The 8,393-nt window shown below is 37.0% G+C and overlaps 1 long non-coding RNA gene across 1 annotated transcript; it reads right to left on the minus strand.

Annotated features, from left to right (window-relative positions):
* On the minus strand, window positions 4,390-5,146 carry LOC109820587. Its single transcript, XR_002241902.1, has 3 exons — window positions 5,111-5,146; window positions 4,616-4,792; window positions 4,390-4,458 (listed from the first exon to the last, which is right to left on the minus strand). It is a non-coding gene; the product is annotated as an uncharacterized LOC109820587 (long non-coding RNA).

The following is an 8,393-nucleotide window of genomic DNA, read 5'->3' on the forward strand; positions in this document are numbered from 1 at the left end:
AAGCTAGAAATCACTTTATTGCCAGTCCAACTACTATATTCCAAACATGAGAGGGTGAGAAGGGCTGCAAAGAATTTTGATGTTTTGCTAGAAATCACGAAGCAGAAAGAGAGCGAGGAGGATGAGTTAAATTTACAATTCTACCTTTGTATAGTTTGATTTATCACACCTTTATATAAGAGGGGCACACTAACTCAGTTCATGTGATTTATTGGCTATATTTGCAAATATTGGGATTTGGGGAATAAATATGTAGGTATCAAAGGTTTTCGGTATTAATGGAGACTATATACATACACATATATGATAAATTCCAACCGCCCCCCCCCCCCCCCCCCCCCACCAAAAAAAAAAAAAAAAAAACCCGAAAAAAAGTTGGGGATTCTACAAGCTTCCAAAGTGTTTTGATTTTTGCACTTAATCTGCCTAAGCGATGTTATAAACGAAAAATAGTCACGGTTATTTTTGACGTTGGTCCCCCATATCTTTCATATTTAGAAATTACCCCAAAAATCATCATAATTTGAAGTAGTCCCTATAATTTTTAAGTGTATCGGATTGGGCCCTATACCTTCATATTGTGAAATTAGCCCCACAAATATTTCAAATAGGTGGTAATCAGACAGACTAATTAACTTCAAAACAAGTAACATATTTGGAGGCTAATTTCAAATTATAAAGATTCAGGGGACTAATTTCAAAATACTTAAAGATTTACAGACTAATTTCAAAATATGGAGATTTTAGGTTTTAAGTTGAAAATATGAAGGATATGCAGGACTGATAGTTAAATTTTAATTGACATTCAAAATGTGTATATTTTCAAAGTTTTTATCATGTTGCATTTTCTTAAACCTTTTTTCCCCCTTCTCCTTGAAAATAATATTTTTTCTTTCAAAAGCTCTAATTTCTGGACCATCTTATTTTCTTTTCCAGCTCCATTTTCACTAGGGATCCATGGGTTTGAGAAATTCCATAATTATCTGGATTTTGCTACTGGTAATCTTCCAAGTAGAGGGCAGAGGATATCCCGTTAAAGTTCAGGTATTCTATTTGTTGGAATTTTTACACAGTGATCCAATGTCAGCTAACTATCACTACCACATTTGAGGCCTATAGGGACGGTTGTGAACCGTCACCCTAGGCATGGAAACCGTCACACTAGGCCTATGGGGACGGTTTTACATCCGTCTCGTTTGCAGCCGTGCCCGTAGGTCTAATGGGACGGTTTATGCTCCTAGTGCAACGATTTGTAAACTGTCCCCAACAGTACCATAAGGGAACGGTTGTGCTAAGGGGTCGGTTCTTAGTTTAGAGCAAGTGGAACGGTTGTATATCAAGGGGAACGATTTTTAGGTTCTAAGCAACGGGTACGGTTTGATAGCAAGGGGAACGGTTTTTAGGTTCTAAGCAATGGGAACAATTTGATAGCAAGGGGAACGGTTTCTATGGGGACGGTTGCGATACCAAGGGGGACGGTTTCGAGCTTGACCTAAGAGGACGGTTATACTGTCTATGGGAACAGTTTTGTTTGTGATCTATGGGGACGATTTTTATACCAAAGGGGTCGGTTTTCATTTTTTACCGATCAAAATAAATCACCCAGATATCACACATCAGTCCATCACATACAAAGAAACAATAGTCCAAGTTTTACACACAAACTAACCAAACTTTAGCCTTAATATAATGAACAATTCATTACAACGAAGAACAATATTATAGCAATAGGATTGAGATAATTCTTCACAAGTTTTACACACAAACTTACCAAATTAAGCACATATCACAAATCCTCCATGATTAAAACAAAGAGCTACTACTTAATCAAAAGGTCAAAATGTCTCTATTGAGACGATTAAGTTCTAAATCTTCACAACAAATAAATCCCCCAAAGAGCGACAAACATGGATCTTCAGATGTTTTCCTGCGTACATCAAGATAAAAAGATGAGTAAGCACAAGTAGAATGAAATGGACTGTATGTGTCTCTTTAGAGTCATAACTTATTGCATGACGATCATATTTAGGTATATAATGAAATTAAGAGTATGCACAAGTAGAATAGAAGAGACACAAATGGTAGAAGGATAAAGGTCCGTCATAATTCCTAATTGTTTGAGACAAATCTGGCTCTACATGTGCCACATCACACAACCAAATAATCCTCTAATAAAATCATGAAAGGAACAAAAGTTAAAACTTGCTGCATTAAAACTTGTTGTAGAGTCTACAATTCAACGTTTGTTGTTGTAGCTATATTGCATTCTACCAGCAGAATGTGAATGTTTGATTATGGCAGGTCCAAAATTTTGTTTCCTTTACTTATAGAAATTTTGTATGTTGTTGCGTGGTATTTCAGCCTACGAGTCATCTTAGAGTTCTGGTCCCCGCAAAGCAAAGCAAAAAAAAAAAAAAAAAAAACCGAAAAAAAGGAAATTATAATAAGAGTACAAATCAACAGGCTTCAGGGTTGCAAAACATCTGTATGCATCTAACTTCAGTTTAGAATTCTGAAAACCTGAACATGAGTTGCCTACTACCAGAAGGATACAACTTTTATACTCTAAAACCAGGCTATTTTCAGGCTTAGCAAGAAATCATCTGCCTCAAAATCCAGATGTTATGGGAAACCTCTCCACGCCTCTCAACTTAGCAAATTTTGTACTCCAAAAGGCTAAAAACCTGTACAGGTGCAAATGCTTGATCATATATATCAAGGAAGTGTCACATCTTTGTTGATCATTCTCAATCCTATAGCCTCCTTTAGCTGAGACCCAGAAATTTCTCAGAAATCAGTTTTACTGGTTGACCAGCTCCATTTCTTTGAGGTCCCAAAAGGAAGTTTCCTATGCAAAAATAGATAGGGAGAACATGGACATGAAAGTCCTTTTCATCTTTCTGTACGTGGCCACTAGCTAGTTATCTCTCAAGTTAGGAAAAGTTAAGACTCTAAAGCCTACTTATCGGTATCATTAATAATTAACTAATATTCTTTTATCTCTAGAACTGTATTTGATAATTCAAGAGGCGGGTAAGGTTTCAAGCTGACAAATTTGAGACTGTTATGGATACCAAAATTGGTGGTGACAAAATGATTTCAGAACAAATCTTGTGTATGGTATGTAATTTTTTATTAGTTTTCGATGGTGACATAATATGGCTGGCCGCCTCTGAAGTCCGAATCTATCAAATGTGATAAATGTTCATCGAAGATAAAGTATGTTCACCGTGAATGTTTGCATCGCTATTTTGTATGCTGTAGCTATCCATTGGTTTCCATTACTTATATAAATAAGCAGTATAGTTAATAATGCAAACGTGAATTATAACTTTACTACATACAAACAATTGAATACAATTACCAGAATATCCATAAAAATTCCTGGTTAAACCCAATGTACTGAGTCAATAGGCATCACTCTTTCAAGTCAAACCTTTCAAGTCAAACCTTCTATGGATCCGTACAAAACATGTTTCTCATTATGAAGAACCTGAACTGCAATGGAGAATTCATAAGATCTGATTATCATATAGAAGTCTATATAAAAGCCCCAAAACAAGTAGAACAAATTATAAACAAGTGCACAGAATAATTGAATTAAGGATATATTGAATAGAAACAACTGGGCATTACCTTTTGACCACTAGAGGGTATCACTCTGTGCAAACCAAAGAATTTAGTTTTAAGTGTATTCTCATATGTGCGCACATGATGGTGATAGTTTGGAAGCATCCGCAAAAGCACCTACATATTTAAACTAAGTTACACTCTGTTGGCTGCTAATTAAATTTTTGATCAATAAAATCATGAGCATGCTATGAGCCATATACTGTTTAGAGAAATTAATTGATTGGCTATGAAATGTGCAGAAACAAAAAATTAATGCTGAAACAACTGATGAGCAAGGTAACTCAATTCTTTAATGCTGAAACCACCACTAGTAATATCGTTGGCAGAGAATGATTCAAAGTCTGGTGATGAAGGTGGCAGTTCCTCAGTGAGTAATCAAAATGAACATGTAGAATTTTCAGAAAATAAAGAGAATTCTATAGTGGAGGAAGTTCGATGTCAGGGAAACAGTGCCTCAAAGAGGGGAAGTCTGAAAAATCTGAAGAGGTAGCCATTGATTCAATGCTGAACAACGATCAAAATAATCCAGATTTATCAACAAACCAAACTCCTAGTGAGGCAGCTGCATCTCATGAAGATAGTGCCTCAAATGTCAAAAACATTAGTAAAAATGTTAAAAGTCGGAAAAGGCAAAACTAGAGTCCAAGGATGAGACTCCTAGTGAAGCGACTACATTTAATGAAAACAGTGCGTCAAATGATGAAAATGCTAGTAAAAATTATGAAGTTGTGATGACAGAAGCAGAGTCCAAAGATGAAACAACCTCTGATTCGGTCAACATTAATCAAGAAGGCAGTACCGGCTCAGAATCGTCGAACCCTAACTCTGTATAAGATACGAAGAAATCAGCTAAACTATAATATGCGTTGCATCCTTTTAGGAAGGGTAAAACTACTCTATATAATCGTCGAAACGTTTGTACACAGTCAGTTATTTGATTAATAAAGTTCTGAAGTCTAATTAAAAGCTAATTAGTGTGTACCTGTACATGTACACATCCTTGTCTAGGCTAAGCTCCCTCCTGGACAAGAAGCAAAATTTCAAAATCCCCCCTCCGACAAGCCCCAAATTACTGATGCCAGGGCTCTCAGTGACAAAAGATCTATCATTTTGAACAGAATAACATGTACAATCCAGTGAACTCCTCTTCAATCCTCACCTAACAACCACCAAACACCAGCAAATACTCAAATTTAGGGGAAAATTAGACATTGTAACAATTAACTAAACAATTTTATCGAAAAATTACACTAAATGCAGGATATTCCAAAACTAGGGTTCAAGATGTCTCTAAATTCATACGCTGCGACATATAATCAAGAAAATCAAAGGGATTCATCGCAGAAACCCTAGAAAATTGATAAAATGCTCAATATAGAGGCTTAATTGCTAAATATACTCAAAATCGAAGTAAAGAAATGCAACAGCTGAGCAAAGAATATACAAGGGAAATAGGAGGAGAAAATGAGATCAATACCTTTTTTCTGAGTCGTGTGGAGGTCTCGGCGGCGGTCCTTGAAGACGGGGAGGACGTGAGGGGAGGCGGTGGACAACAGCGAATTGAGGAGAGGTGGCTGACGAGGTTGGGATGGTCGGCGAACAAGCGGAGGTGTCGAATGAGGGGAAGTGAAGGAGCCAAGGGGAGGAGGGAAACGCGAGGTGGAGATCGTCCAGGACGAGCATGAGTGAAGGAGAGGCGGCAGGCTTTGCTTCGTCGAGGAGAGCTGGCGGACGAAAAAGAGTTCGACACGAGAAAAACCCTAGAGCGGTGATTTGTTTTGATGGGGGAAAGTGTGGTGCTCGTTCTAAAAACCAAAAATGAAAATTGGGGACCGTCCCTTTAGCCCATTACATAATTTATTAGAAAAACTAATTCAACCCCAACGTTTTATTTTAAAGCGTTGTCTTAGACTCTATTGTGACGGGTAAAACCGTCACAAAACCGTTTTCTTAGATAGCTAAGGGTATGTGGAATATGTTATGAATAAAGGCTTAATCCCCATTCAGCCAAAAAGTTCTTTTCTACCTTAAAATTTGACAAAGAATTTTAGTTCCCACCATTTCTGGAAAAACGGCAATCACAGATCAGCAATATGAACGTTTCTGGACCATCATTTGACCTAGGTGTGCAAACAAAGCAGCCAATGCCCACAAGATAACGAAGATGATTTTAATAACAAAATAGGTGTGCAAACAAGAATTACATGAATCTGGAAAAAGGGTCTCAAATTGGCACAAAATTAACAAAATAATCAGATAAAACCTTGAGAAACGTTTGTACACAGTCAGTTATTTGATTAATAAAGTTCTGAAGTCTAATTAAAAGCTAATTAGTGTGTACCTGTACATGTACACATCCTTGTCTAGGCTAAGCTCCCTCCTGGACAAGAAGCAAAATTTCAAAATCACCCCTCCGACAAGCCCCAAATTATTGATGCCAGGGCTCTCAGTGACAAAAGATCTATCATTTTGAACAAAATAACATGTACAATCCAGTGAACTCCTCTTCAATCCTCACCTAACAACCACCAAACACCAGCAAATACTCAAATTTAGGGGAAAATTAGACATTGTAACAATTAACTAAACAATTTTATCGAAAAATTACACTAAATGCAGGATATTCCAAAACTAGGGTTCAAGATGTCTCCAAATTCATACGCTGCGAAATATAATCAAGAAAATCAAAGGGATTCATCGGAGAAACCTAGAAAATTGATAAAATACTCAATATAGAGGCTTAATTGATAAATATACTCAAAATCGAAGTAAAGAAATGCAACAGCTGAGCAAAGAATACACAAGGGAAATAGGAGGAGAAAATGAGATCAATACCTTTTTTCTGAGTCGTGTGGAGGTCTCGGCGGCGGTCCTCGAAGACGGCGAGGTCGTGAGGGGAGGCAGTGGACAACGGCGAATTGAGGAGAGGTGGCTGACGAGGTTGGGATGGTCGGCGAACAAGCGGAGGAGTCGATCACCCTCCATAGGATCCCCCCCTGAATTTTGGTGTGATCTTATAATCTAGCAACATTATGAAATTAAACAATTAATAAAATAATTTAAAAACTACTTCTTCTATGTCCTGTTTTACAGAAAATGACCATTATCAGTTCACATAAAACAATTAGCATACGATGTTATTCTGAATTTTTAATGGAATTTATTTTTTTCTATTTTTAAAAACGCTGTTGAAAAAATGATGACAACTTAGAGAACCACAAAGTAGAAACACTCTTTTGCATAGATGAAATGGTTTTATTGTGTTTAATAATGAAACTGACTTTTTGAAAAAATAAAGACGAAGGATTTACTTTTAAAAAATTCCCTAAATAATTTAGTTAATGCTTGCATCTACAAACCAAACTAAACTAATTTGAGGAAGACAGAGAACTAACCATGAGATCCTGGAAAAATATCCCAAGACCCCATCACTAGCAGAAAGTGGGCAGGCTATGATTTTTCGCTTAATTGATTAGATTCCAGCAATATTGGAATTTATTTTCTTTGGGAAGGTGCTATCCAGGGACGGAAAGTAAGAATACTCATTCCCTTTTTAAGAAATTGTGTAGAAGTCAAATGAAATTGTTTTTGAATATAGAAGACATGATTAGTACTTGGAATCATTAAGATCTGCTGCTCTTTTTTTTAACACAAATTAAGAAAAGAGGGTTGTGTAGCCAACATGAGGAGCAGCAAGAACCTAATTGACGAAATGTTCTATGTGGAATATGTTATGAACAAAGGCTTAATCCCCATTCAGCCAAAAAGTTCTTTTCTACCTTAAAATTTGACAAAGAATTTTAGTTCCCACCATTTCTGGAAAAACGGCAATCACAGATCAGCAATATGAACGTTTCTGGACCATCATTTGACCTAGGTGTGCAAACAAAGCAGCCAATGCCCACAAGATAACGAAGATGATTTTAATAACAAAATAGGTGTGCAAACAAGAATTACATGAATCTGGAAAAAGGGTCTCAAATTGGCACAAAATTAACAAAATAATCAGATAAAACCTTGAGAAACGTTTGTACACAGTCAGTTATTTGATTAATAAAGTTCTGAAGTCTAATTAAAAGCTAATTAGTGTGTACCTGTACATGTACACATCCTTGTCTAGGCTAAGCTCCCTCCTGGACAAGAAGCAAAATTTCAAAATCACCCCTCCGACAAGCCCCAAATTATTGATGCCAGGGCTCTCAGTGACAAAAGATCTATCATTTTGAACAAAATAACATGTACAATCCAGTGAACTCCTCTTCAATCCTCACCTAACAACCACCAAACACCAGCAAATACTCAAATTTAGGGGAAAATTAGACATTGTAACAATTAACTAAACAATTTTATCGAAAAATTACACTAAATGCAGGATATTCCAAAACTAGGGTTCAAGATGTCTCCAAATTCATACGCTGCGAAATATAATCAAGAAAATCAAAGGGGTTCATCGCAGAAACCTAGAAAATTGATAAAATACTCAATATAGAGGCTTAATTGATAAATATACTCAAAATCGAAGTAAAGAAATGCAACAGCTGAGCAAAGAATACACAAGGGAAATAGGAGGAGAAAATGAGATCAATACCTTTTTTCTGAGTCGTGTGGAGGTCTCGGCGGCGGTCCTCGAAGACGGCGAGGTCGTGAGGGGAGGCAGTGGACAACGGCGAATTGAGGAGAGGTGGCTGACGAGGTTGGGATGGTCGGCGAACAAGCGGAGGTGTCGAATGAGGGGAAGTGAAGGAGCCAAGGGGAGGAGG

The sequence above is a fragment of the Asparagus officinalis genome, chromosome 8, assembly GCF_001876935.1.
Source record: "Asparagus officinalis chromosome 8, Aspof.V1, whole genome shotgun sequence".
Taxonomy (NCBI): Eukaryota; Viridiplantae; Streptophyta; class Magnoliopsida; order Asparagales; family Asparagaceae; genus Asparagus; species Asparagus officinalis.